Source organism: Aulonocara sp. 'chitande type north' Nkhata Bay, linkage group LG9, assembly GCF_057382095.1.
Source record: "Aulonocara sp. 'chitande type north' Nkhata Bay isolate Kocher_YH1m ecotype deep benthic linkage group LG9, A_spYH_male_GT1.1, whole genome shotgun sequence".
NCBI lineage: Eukaryota > Metazoa > Chordata > Actinopteri > Cichliformes > Cichlidae > Aulonocara > Aulonocara sp. 'chitande type north' Nkhata Bay.
This window is the reverse complement of record NC_141352.1, coordinates 37,184,366-37,197,795: the sequence shown is the minus strand read 5'-3', so window position 1 is coordinate 37,197,795 and position 13,430 is coordinate 37,184,366. Positions and strand designations below refer to the sequence as shown.

Below are 13,430 nucleotides of genomic sequence, written 5' to 3'. Positions count from 1 at the left end.
TACCACATACGAAAGTGACCCAGACCGGATTTGAAAATATCGGATTTGCGCCGTTCACACTGTCATAGCATGATCGGATATGGGTCGCATAGGGTCAAAAAAATCGGATTTGATGCGCTTTCGCCTGCAGTGTGAACGTAGCCTTAGACTCAAACTATACCTGCAATTAACCCCATAGCATAAGATGGCCAGCAGATCCCACACTGTACATGTAAGGAGTTCCTGTTTTTGCTTTCATTTGTCACTCTTATGTGTTTAATATGAAGAAAGGTTAGAAAATGTGTATTATGATAAATCCAGCTTGTGTTACTGAGCATTTTTTGAAAGTCTTTGCTGACCTCTGCTGGCTATAGTGGATGCTGCACATGGTGTTGCTCAGACACAGGAACCCAAGACCTTCTTGCTCAAAGGAAACAATACCAACTACTTTGCTGCCAAAACCCAAGATTAAACTTGTATATAATCACGTTTCTAAAATAGGTTCTTTTACAAGTTTTCCAATACCACTCTTCCTGCTTTAAACCAATATTGCATTCTTCCATTTCCTGCTTTTTTTTTTAATAACAGAAGACTCATTACTAACTGCGTGCAGACGTATTAGAAAACAGCTGTCTTAAATGAAGGAAATATCAAATCAAAACTGTGTGTCGTGTTATTTTAATTTTGTCTGTATGAAAGATGATCAGCTAAACTAAATCTTAACACTGAAAAGTCTCGGCTGGAGCTGCCACATGATTCAAGAAAAATAGAGAACGAGTCCTGAAAAGTGCTTCAACACATGATAAGAAAGCAGACCGAGAGAGTTCAGGCTGTGTTGAATAAAGGTGGTCGTACCAAATACTGACTTTTACCTTTTATACTGTATTACTGTGTATGTTTACATCACTCCTATTTCTACCAGCTAAATGTAAAGAAATGAAGGGTTGCTCAAAACCTTCACAGTTTCATATCAGTAAGACTCATATGAATATCATATGAGTCTTACTGTAACCTTGTATCATTTCCATAATAAAATGCAATAACAGCCTAGTGTGACAGAGCAGGTAGGAGAAAGCTGCAGCTTTACCTAATGTCATGAACAGTTTACATCTATAAGGGAAGTGTATTTGAAGTTTCTAATTTCTCTGATTGGGCATTCTGCGATTCCTTTCCTAGCTTCCTCTCCTCACAACTTAGTCCCTCCACCAGCAATGTGAATAGAGGTGAGAGGCATGATTAGGAAGGAGTCAGGGTAACAAGGACCCAACCTGAGACATGTTTGCTTCACAGCAAGTAAGGAACAACTTCATCATTATCTCAGATCATAAATGTGTTCAAGGTAACTCCAATATGATTGAGACATACTTAACATACCAAAAATAAAGTGAGAAACAAAAGAACAACCTTTGAGTTGTGTAGATGTGAAGATAAATGTGAGTGAGTACAGATTCTAAGGGCCTGTATCTGGAATGATACAGGGAGTGCAGAATTATTAGGCAAATGAGTATTTTGTCCACATCATCCTCTTCATGCATGTTGTCTTACTCCAAGCTGTATAGGCTCGAAAGCCTACTACCAATTAAGCATATTAGGTGATGTGCATCTCTGTAATGAGAAGGGGTGTGGTCTAATGACATCAACACCCTATATCAGGTGTGCATAATTATTAGGCAACGTCCTTTCCTTTGGCAAAATGGGTCAAAAGAAGGACTTGACAGGCTCAGAAAAGTCAAAAATAGTGAGATATCTTGCAGAGGGATGCAGCAGTCTCAAAATTGCAAAGCTTCTGAAGCGTGATCATCGAACAATCAAGCGTTTCATTCAAAATAGTCAACAGGGTCGCAAGAAGCGTGTGGAAAAACCAAGGCGCAAAATAACTGCCCATGAACTGAGAAAAGTCAAGCGTGCAGCTGCCAAGATGCCACTTGCCACCAGTTTGGCCATATTTCAGAGCTGCAACATCACTGGAGTGCCCAAAAGCACAAGGTGTGCAATACTCAGAGACATGGCCAAGGTAAGAAAGGCTGAAAGACGACCACCACTGAACAAGACACACAAGCTGAAACGTCAAGACTGGGCCAAGAAATATCTCAAGACTGGTTTTTCTAAGGTTTTATGGACTGATGAAATGAGAGGGAGTCTTGATGGGCCAGATGGATGGGCCCGTGGCTGGATTGGTAAAGGGCAGAGAGCTCCAGTCCGACTCAGACGCCAGCAAGGTGGAGGTGGAGTACTGGTTTGGGCTGGTATCATCAAAGATGAGCTTGTGGGGCCTTTTCGGGTTGAGGATGGAGTCAAGCTCAACTCCCAGTCCTACTGCCAGTTTCTGGAAGACACCTTCTTCAAGCAGTCTGCATCCTTCAAGAAAAACATGATTTTCATGCAGGACAATGCTCCATCACACGCGTCCAAGTACTCCACAGCGTGGCTGGCAAGAAGGGTATAAAAGAAGAAAAACTAATGACATGGCCACCTTGTTCACCTGATCTGAACCCCATTGAGAACCTGTGGTCCATCATCAAATGTGAGATTTACAAGGAGGGAAAACAGTACACCTCTCTGAACAGTGTCTGGGAGGCTGTGGTTGCTGCTGCACACAACGTTGATGGTGAACAGATCAAAACACTGACAGAATCCATGGATGGCAGGCTTTTGAGTGTCCTTGCAAAGAAAGGTGGCTATATTGGTCGCTGATTTGTTTTTGTTTTGTTTTTGAATGTCAGAAATGTATATTTGTGAATGTGGAGATGTTATATTGGTTTCACTGGTAAAAATAAATAATTGAAATGGGTATATATTTGTTTTTTGTTAAGTTGCCTAATAATTATGCACAGTAATAGTCACCTGCACACACAGATATCCCCCTAAAATAGCTAAAACTAAAAACAAACTAAAAACTACTTCCAAAAACATTCAGCTTTGATATTAATGAGTTTTTTGGGTTCATTGAGAACATGGTTGTTGTTCAATAATAAAATTATTCCTCAAAAATACAACTTGCCTAATAATTCTGCACTCCCTGTAGTAACACCAAGGTTCCTGATAGACAGTTTGGCAAATGTAGCAAGTGGACCCAAGTTTTCCATAACACTAGGTACAAAATTTTTAGGAGCACAAACAAGGACTTCATGTCACGGCCGAGGCCACCTCAAAAGAGAAAGGACTCAAATGCTGGAAGTAGTTTTAGAGACAACGTTTATTTTCTCAGTTAGTGTTCATAAACAGGAAACTGGAATGTGCGTTTAACAAGTGCAAAATGCCACAACTAAACCAAAAGGGTTTTAAGCAGCCTGGGCTAAGTAAGCAATCTGGTGTTGGTCAGTGGAAACAGCAGTTCCTGTAAATAGAGTACAGACGTTCAGGTATGGTTCAGGAGGAATATCGGCAAGCTGTTCATTCTGAATTTTCCTTAGCACTGCGTACTTGCTGCGGGTGGTCTGTAGTGGCGTGGAGGGGTGGGTGGTCCGGGTGAGTGGTCCGAAATTCCTGGCATTGAGGCAGGAGGCAGGCAGGTGAGTCGGGTGAACAGCCCGTGGGACTGTCAGGTGGTCCAGCGTCCGGATTGGAGCTCTTCGGCGGAGATTTGTGTCTGGCAACTTGGTGCGTGGCTGTGAGAGAAACACACAATGAGACAAGGTAGTTTACAAAGCATGTGCAAAATCACAGTGGTGGCCTGCACCAACTAAGGTTAGCTGAGAATCTGGCGAAGAGAGGTTGAGTGCGCTGGCCTTATGAGTCCCCGGCTTAATTACCCACAGGTGTGAGCAATCAGCAGAACACTGAGGCCCCTCCCAGGGGTGGAGATGCCAACTTGGAGGGAGACACCCTGGCACACACCCGGACCATGACACTTCAGTATTCTCCTCATTTAGTTGAAGAAAGTTTCCAGCCATCCAACCTCTAATGGAGTCTATGCACTTATGCAAAATCTGTAGCTTGGAAACATCATGCGGCTTAAAGGAGATGTATAACTGAATATCATCTGCATAGCAGTGATACGAAATGTCCTTAAAGGTGCTCAATAAGTGTTGAAGAGGAAGTAAATACAGCAAGAACAATAAAGGCCCCAAAACTGAACCTTGTGGCACACCATAGGCAAGAAAAGTAGAAGAGGAACTGTACTTAGAGGTAGCCACAGAAAAGGATCGTTCATGCAAAGAGGATTCAAACCAGTCCAAAGCAGCCCCTCATATACCCACCCAGTGTCTCAGCCTGTCTAGCAGAATATGATGGTCCACAGTATCAAAGGCGGAGGTCAGGTCCAACATCAACAGAACGGAGCATTCTCCTGCATCACATCTCATCAAAATGTCGTTGGAGACTATAAGAAGTGTAGTTTCAGTAGAGTGAGTTCTACGAAAGCCAGATTGGAATTTATCCAGAATGCTGTATTCATCTAGAACAGCTATAAGCTGCTTAGCCACAGCCTTTTGAAAATCTTAGCAATGAACGGTAATTTTGAAATTGGTCTGTAGCTACTAAGAAGAGAACCATCAAGCTTAGGTTTTTTTTAACAGTGGGTGAATAACAGCATTCTTACAATAAACAGGGACCTGACCAGAAACCAGTGAGGTATTGATAATTGTGAGCACACAGGGACCAATAGACTGAAAGACATTTTTAAACAAAGATCCAGGTAAAATATCAAGAGAGCCGGAGGACGCTTTCATCGAATTAACTAACTTGACCAGCTCAGGTAAGGACGCAGGTAAAAATCTTTCTAAAATTACAGGCCTAGCTTGAGTTGGAGCAGACAAGAGAGACACAGGAGAGATATTATTCCTCACGTCACTGACTTTTTCAACGAAGAAAGAAAGAAATTTTTCACAATCTTCATTTGATGAAATTGGGACAGCAGGTGGAGCAGGAGCAACAATATCACTAATGGTGTTGATATTTTTCTATCACAAAAAATACAAGTCTTCATTGAAGTAAGCACACAGAGCAGTAGTGGATTTTTTTTAATATAATTTTTCTTTATTTTTGATTAGCAAATTACAAATAAAAAAAAAAACAACCCAGCTAACGAGCCCTGGTCAACCCCTCACTTGAATTTTTAATTTTCAGTTTAAGGCAATTAAATTCAAATCAAAAATTCAACCCCAACAATCAAGTGATTCCCTATGAGCAACCGTGGACAGGAAAAACTCCCTTTTAACAGGAAGAAACCTGTGACAGAACCAGGCTCAGGGACGGGCAGTCTTCTGTCATGACTGGTTGGGAGGTGAGGGCAAAATAAAATTTAACATAAATGAGAGCACAGTATAGTTATTGTGTTATAATAAGCCAATCAGGTAGGCCGTACAATTCCAAATATGTGAAGGTGGCCAGGTAAACTCCACCGAAAATAGCGCCCGCTATGGCAAGACCTATAGGGGGCGCTATAGGTCTGTCACACATGAAGCCCTACCTCGACAGCAAGGGCCGCGAGCTGCCGTCAGCTTTCGACTTTGTCGAATTCACTCGCTCGCTCTTTGATCCTTTCCCTTGTAACGTACAGGTGAGACTTGTACAGGTGTTAAATGTCATCATTTGGAAAGCATGTAACGTAGGTACGTTACATGCGAAGTTGGCAAAAGCACTCTGTGGTACTTCCTCTTGGATTTCACGCCTCATTTTCTCAGTCTCTTCCTTTAGTTCATTCAACTCCCTTTCAAAGTTGTCCATCCTAGTATTAAGCATTCTGTTTTGCTCTATGATAAACTCTAAACGCTGATCTATTGTCTCCATTGTGTGTCAAAAGAAAAAAAATGTTCCCTGAATTATTTAAATGTAAAGGTAGTGATGGCCCGCTTGAAGCTGACGCTCCGGAGCGTGTGTCGAAAAAAACAACACACTGGTTCAGAAGCACTGTGTCGAGGCTTGCTTCGTTTGGCAAAAGTCACGTGACCAGTGACGTCTGAAGCTTCATTACGCACGTAACTGCTTCGGTACCTGATTCAAACGGATATAAGGAAGTGAATCATCCACGGGATTCGTGGAGTGTGTTGATGGTGACAGATAGCGACGAGGTGATCATTCCACTGACAGATATGGAGCCAGCGAGGAAGAGAGGACGTTCTGGCGTGTGGGAATATTTTGAGTTGATTTTGCTCAATTCATTTTATCTGCCGAAGTGAAAAACTTGAAATGTCCAAAATCATGTTTTCATAATGTAAATATCATTACAGCATATGACTTTAGGAACACTTCCATGTGAATTAAAGCTGATGAAGACTACAAAAATGTATTTGACACTATACGTACATTACATTGCTACAGTTTAGAAAATCATTTTGTTTATTGTTTTTAGGTGATAGTCTGCAGGACCCAGGAATACCTGCATATCTACCAACTTGCAGTGTAGTTCCTGCACTCCACAGCCTCTTCTGTTCCATGCAAGTGGATTTTCTCCAGGGCAGGAGAAACTATTTCTAAGAAAAGAAACAGACTCAGCCAGCGCACAGTAACACTAATCCCCTTTTTAAATGTAAATAACAAAAGGGCTACCTTACATTGATCATGTTTTTACTTTGCAAGTTCTTGATTAGGGGTGGGTTTTGATTATCGCTTTTCTGATTACAATCCATGCTAAATTGAATAAAGTGATATTGATTCATTAAAATCCCGTGTCGATTTGTAAATTAACGTTATTATGCCTGAAACGCCAGCATCTCAGGTTAAACCTCACAACATGTCGTCAAACACCATGCAGCTAAAACAGTAACTGGGAGCAGGTTTACGGATTCTGCATACAAACGTAAACACAGAGCGCGGACCCGACGCGTCAGAGTCAGATTTTGGTGTGTCGTCGGGTCCGCGCTGTGTTTGCCTCTTTTTTTTTTCGCTGGCTTCTGCAGCTGCAGGTTTCATAACTCTCTGTTTACATCTCTAATTAAGTCTCACATGTGTCAGCTTTCTTTTAATAGATACGAAATTATGGATATATACTGATACATGACCAGAATTGTAATATTTCTGACTGAGGCAAAACTTTCCAGATTCCAATCAAATTGAATCGGATCCTGTATCGAATCAAAATGATTCTACAAATCAGTGACGATGCAGCCGTACTCAGCTTCCTAAGCATTTTCCCTTTCCAGTTCACAATCAATCCCACCCCTAAGTCAAAAATATGTATAGGAATTGGCCTAATCTAATATTTTGTATGAACCTGTCCAGCTGTCCAGTGATTAAACGACAAGTAGATGGAGGCAGGACTTCACAGCAGGGGCATACTCCATAATGTGCTGTGCATTCTCATATGTATATTATATATATTGCTCACTTATTGTATTTACCAACATCAAGGAGTTATGAGCAAAGAAAGGCCACACCATAGTGCATGTTTAAATAGGGAAAGTTTATTGATCAAAATGTATTACGCAAATACGCATTACATTTTTTTCAGCCCCCCAATCGAGAAAACAAAACCAATTACATGTTCAAAGCAACGGAACGGTGGCCCAATATCAGAGAGAACTCCACTCTTGAGTGAGCACTGATAATTGAGCAGTCCGTTTTATTTTGCAGATTCAAGCTGCTCTTCAAAATTTTCACCACCAGATGTCACCGGAGAGGACTGTGTTGAAAAGCTTCGAGTAATGAACCGCTTTTCAATACAAGCTTCAGTGCTTCGGAAAGCTTCATTTGGCCATCACTATGTAAAGGTATTACCTTTGTCAAAGATCCCTGCTTTGCAAAAACAACTCGCTGTTACTGAAGACGCACCAAGGTAAACTGTGTTAAAGCACCTCTATTTAAGGACTCATGTGGTAGAGCTGGTGACGGTCGACCGTCACGGGAGACTGTCTCGTGACGGTCACAGTCTCCCCTTTGAGAAGATCAAAGGATCAAAGAATACCTCCGTGTCATTCCGCGCATGCTCAGATCATGCGTATTGAAATGAACAGGATATTTATTTATTCATTTTAAATACCTTGCTATATAACAAAGGTGACTGCGCACTCAAAGGACGAGGAGAGTTCAAAATAGGGCACATATCGGATGACGATATGAAAAAGTATATCGCTTCATATTACGGCAATTCAAAGGCACAAGATAAATGACAGGTATCACGTCTCACTCCTCTTTGCCTCCGTCCACCGTTTGTGCGCAGGCTCACACAGCACTCGGCAGAGAACTCCCCCCAAAACATCCATGCAACGCATCTTGCTACCACCTTCAAGTTGTACTCAAGTTTATAAAGAACCCATGTCAAAGTATTGTGGTTAAGTTAAATCCAATTTATTAACCTACCTCTGAGATGAAGTACAGATCCAAAGAACGTACTGTCTCCCGTTTGGCTACAGGAGGCAATGAGGTGCGTTTAATGTCTCTCTGTTAATTTGTGTTTCTATGAAACCGCGATAAACTGGTGTTTATGTGGGGTTTTTTTTTCGTTATTTCTATGCCAACCCGTTTTAGTTTTTTAACTCTTGGAATGTCCTGGAGCCATTTTTCATCCACTGTGTTTTTTAATTTCAAGCCATTTTCACTGTGTTGAATAGAATATAGCCAAATTTGCCAAACATTTTTTTTTTTTAATTTTAGAATTGCGGTCTGAGTTCATTAAATTAGCTTAAAGTGGCTAAGCTACAAACCGCCATCCACCTTTTGCTCTAGGACAAAAGGTGGATGAAACCGCCATCCACTCAAGGTCCTAGAGCCAAAAAACGCCCCATTGAAACCCATTATAAACGCTATTTTTCATTGCAGGATCATTATAACCAAATGTAGTGCCATCCTCCAAGTCAGGGTGACACTTTGGAGTCCGGGCCTTAAAATTGTAATTTTTTTAGTTGTCCACCAGGTGGCGCCCTTTTTTATATTTCAGCATTGAACGAACTCAAGCCAAAAATTCCGTTTTTGAGCGTGTCTTTCTGCTTTAAAAAGTGGAAAAAAAGAGTGGTGTTGTGTGTCACTATCAAGGACGTCTTTATACCTAAAAAAGGAAAAAAAGATACAAACACTCCTTAATCAAGGGACTGGAACAGCTGTAACTAAGGTAACTCAGAAAACAAAAGGTTAATCATACATAACAGTGTAAACTAAAATGTGCGCACTTATTTTAGAATGCAGTGTTATGTGGATATGTGAATTAACTCTAAACCAAAACCAGTTATTTATTGTCCTGTAAATTAATTCCTATATTTAAAGAAAGACAAATGTGAATGCAATGTTACTTATATAAGCCTCTACACTAACATGTTGGGTATTACCACTGTGTGGCTGTAAGTGCAGCCATCACATTGTGAAACAAGAATCTAAATCTTTGTGAAACAATGATTTCTATAAAAGCATGTTGTTTATGGGGATAATGTGACAAATCCTTTGTGGGCCCTAATAATGATCAATGGTGATTGAAGAGGAAGCTTCAACCCTGGCTCTGGAGATTTTCATGACAAGTGACAGTGCAGACATCTGCTAATGAGAGAACATGTTTTGTCATCATAACGACTGAGAATTTAAACGTCGTTAAAGTGTCACTTCAGCAGTGCTGCCGGGAGAAAGAAGTGTTGACTCATGTTTTTTAATAGAAGACTTAAAACACTAAACTCTAATTTCAGGGGTTTATTTTAAGTTTACAGAATATAACATCTGGTATGACAATGAGTTTTACTTCTCACTGTCCGTGTTATGTGTATCGATTTATCATGTATGCTACTTTGCTCTGTGGACTAAAAAGTTTCATTGTATTCATGAAATAAACCAGAATTTCAATGTCCGAATCTTTTACTGTTTTTCTGCTTTTGTTCGCTCCAAGTTTGACAAAACCCACAGCTCACTAACAATGTGGAGCAGTCTCAGTGTATTTAGCTGCTTTTTCCCTAAACACAATCAGTTAACTGAGAGAAATGCCTGTAGTCATCCACTTTGGTCATTGTGAATGTTGAAGGAGATTTGTTCCATAGACACCTTATACTAGTGTTTCCTACTCTTAATCCAACCAAGTTTATTGCTGGACAACACAGCTAGCAGTTGGAAGATGAATGATTGCGTTTTTATGATGCATAGTACCCCCTCTTCTTCTTCTCTGTGTTGTTGTTCTTGTGTATGTGTGTGTGTGTGTATGCTGTAGAAGTCAAAGTATGCATTAGCCACACTTACAAAAACATTTTGAATTTCATTTAGAACTGAGATTCTACGTTGTAAGCAGAAATTTTATGCTCAGCCTGAAGCGCGTTGCCCCACTTTCACAATGCTAAGGTGTCAAATCCACAACCCCCAACAGATGGTTTGTCACACGCTGGGTTCAAACACTCAAAAAGCAACACAACAGCAGGTTCAAGAAGGGCAAGTCACCCTTTATTTGCACAGCCTCACACAATGGTGTACAATGGTATAGCCACAGATGTGACTTCTACTTTTGATAAAGACCACTCCACCTGCATATTTCTTAAGAAATGAAGTGTCTTTATTAAGCTATTATTTATAAATGTCTTCACAATAAGAGACACCATGTGCTCTGTGACATTATAGTCTTAAACTCTTAAACTCCCAACCTTTCAGGTTGTTATGAATGGCTTATATTTCTAACATTTTGTGATGTAAAAGTGAACCACACGGCTATTTTATTTTCTGTATGATGGGATGACTTAAGACACGAGTTATTTAAACAATTCTAAATGACAGCGTGATGGCCATAGTACTTTATGCGGGTCAAATATGTTAACAATAATGTTTCTCAATGTAACATTGCAAAGGACTTTTGGATAGGATACATTTTGTAAACAGTTACCTCTGTTATGCTGAGTGAACGGACTCTATGGCAGAATACACAGAAGCGCAGGGAGTGCTCTTTATTTGCTGTGTCAAACTTATTTACATGGGATGAGATAATACTGATGAATAAACAGAAGGAAACCAGGGGAGGATGCTGACACGCATTCGGAGGGAAAGGGGTTACCCGCGCACGCAGGGTGGATCTATGAGAAAAAGAAAAACGAAACTTTAGGGGGAGATGCCAAACCACCGGTAAGAAACAGCAATAAACATAGGGAGAGTTGGAGAGCTCACTTGTCACACTGGCTGTACAGGCTCGGGCGAGGATTCTCGGGATGTGGGAGAAACGCTGTAATTGATCTCCGTAGTGATCCCGGAAATGCGGCTTCACAAACAGCTGACAGGTAAGCGGGTGATGGATCCGGCTGAGGATACAGGACAACAGGTAAGCAAACAAAATCCAAGACATAGGTTGGCCGTAATGCACACCGCGGAGAATTAACACGTTACCACTCGAGGAGGTAGCAATACTCCGACACCAGACGTCAGGGACGTGCAGAGAGGTTTAAAGGGGCAGGTGCTCAAAGTTAAAAAGGGGCACATTGAACCATGCTGAATAACAACAACACACATTCATCAAGAATCTAATATGGGAAGGGCAGGGCTGTGTTGATCTGAGACTGTAGACATTAAAAAGTCCACAGGAGAGATGGTAGCTGATTAAACAAGTGTCATGAGATAATAACAAAATGCAAAGATTGGTGACAGCGCTTGGAACCATAAGGCAACGAAAAACTGACATAAACTCGGCTCTGCCTGTGAATCACTCTTTGCTTCTCTTCTTCCTTCCTTCCCATCATTTCATATATCACTCTCCACTTGCTGTCTATCTGAGAACAAGGCACAACTTGCTATTGCAATAAACTATAATCTAATTATCCACACCTAACAACTCTTGCACTTAATCTATAATAAAATGATGACAGAAAAATGTTATAGCACTGCCTTTAGTAGCCTCATACAGCTCCTACTGTTTCCTCCTCATGTCCTTACCAGCCATGTCTGCACAATGTTATATCATGAGTAATATTTTTTTAAATCCAGCTAAATAAAACACACACATGCACACACAGTGACATTTTAGACCTTCTTCAGAATACTGTATATACTATGGGCATCCTTACATTATTATTTATTACTAGAGCTACAATAATAAAGCAATGAGGAGGGGGAAGTAATAAATATGAAATAATGTATTTATGATGATTCCATTTGTTTCACTATCCACTCTGTGCAGGGCAAAGCTTATTACATTTTTAAACTGTATTTTTACTGCTGTAAAATCCAACTTTTGTCTTATTTAAAATATAAATCTAATATAATCTGCTTCTTAATGTATGTTCTTTAAAATACAGCGTGTGTTTTTTAATATATTATAATTATAATAATTATTATGTGGACATGCATATTAGATCGTTTTTTAGTGAAATATAATCCCTCCAGAAAGGCAGGAAATGCCCAGAAACTTACTTTAAAACTAAATATGTTCCCTAAAACGGTGACAGAGCTGCAGACCCATGACAGCCTTACACAGGTAGCCAGCAGCTATGACCAGCACTACTTGTGCAGTTAATAAAAGGACAGGTAATGTTTGTCGCGCTGTTGCACACACAGCACGTTCGTTTGTTTCAGTTCGTCAGTTGCAACAAGACAGCTTACCAACGTGTACGTAATAAGCTAATACTCCTGGGTGCTACACACTACAGTGTACGCTGTACACCTACTTACTGGTTTTGTCGCATCAGTCTGTGTCTCTGAGTTAACTTGTGTTTCTCCTACAGCTCCGGACCGCTAAAAATGCGCGTGCTCTTTGTGAGCTCGTTCCCGGCTCGTAACCAGCGCGTTCTGCCGTCGAGGGCGATCATTGGTTAAATGTGATCATGTGACTGATGCAAGCCAGATCCTTTTATTTAGCAAAACTATGATAGTTAAATATTATTGTTGAGGGGCACAGACAGGACTCCGCACGCACACACACATAAAATAAATAAATAAATAAATAAATAAATAAATAAATAAAATTTAAAAGTTGCCTCAACAAAAGGGCACTTTGGGCACTCATCAGGAAAGGGGCGGGTGCTCAAGCCCCTCTAGCCCCCCCTCTGCACGTCCCTGCCAGACGTCAGTCGCGCTGCTCCTAAGTAACGCTCCATCAAATGACGTCTGATGCACCGCCGGTGTGTCAGCATCCCGTGACACACCACCCCGCTTACCTGTGCTGAAAACAGAAGCAGACCCCGTGACACCACACCAGAGAAACACCAACTCCTAACAACCTCAGAACCTGTACTGTCAGATCTATGTATGTAAGGTTAAACTTTCCACAGTACATCCACTTAAGTAACCAAACACATGAAGTCACCCTTACCAATAATCGACTGTTCCTTGAAAAAAGTAGCACAAACAGACAACTAACTCATCAATGATAAGTAGAGCTACCCGAGGCCAAGACTCAAGCAGAAGAAAATTAAAAGTTTTTTTTTTTTTTTATGGCTCGAAAGATTGAAGAAAAATATGTTTAATAATTCAACAAGAGCCACACCTTCAACACATGTACATTCAAATTTTGGAACAGGCTCAACATTGCTGTTGTTCAATAGTTTTTATCCACTCTCAAAAGTCATTTTACGGCTTTAATATTTCCAGTTGATAAGGAGACTTATGGCATTTCAAATGCGCGTCCTTTA

General features: G+C 40.7%; 2 long non-coding RNA genes across 2 annotated transcripts; both read right to left on the bottom strand.

Moving 5' to 3' along the window:
* Positions 1-3,182: 3,182 nt before the first annotated feature.
* LOC147322765 (uncharacterized) lies at positions 3,183-8,505 on the bottom strand. The gene is made up of 3 exons (XR_015130927.1): positions 8,218-8,505; positions 3,403-3,587; positions 3,183-3,316 (listed from the first exon to the last, which is right to left on the bottom strand). It is a non-coding gene; the product is annotated as an uncharacterized LOC147322765 (long non-coding RNA).
* A 1,983-nt stretch (positions 8,506-10,488) lies between these two features.
* Positions 10,489-12,827, bottom strand: LOC147322764 (uncharacterized). The gene is made up of 3 exons (XR_015130926.1): positions 12,472-12,827; positions 10,978-11,108; positions 10,489-10,886 (listed from the first exon to the last, which is right to left on the bottom strand). It is a non-coding gene; the product is annotated as an uncharacterized LOC147322764 (long non-coding RNA).
* Between the last annotated feature and the right edge of the window lie 603 nt (positions 12,828-13,430).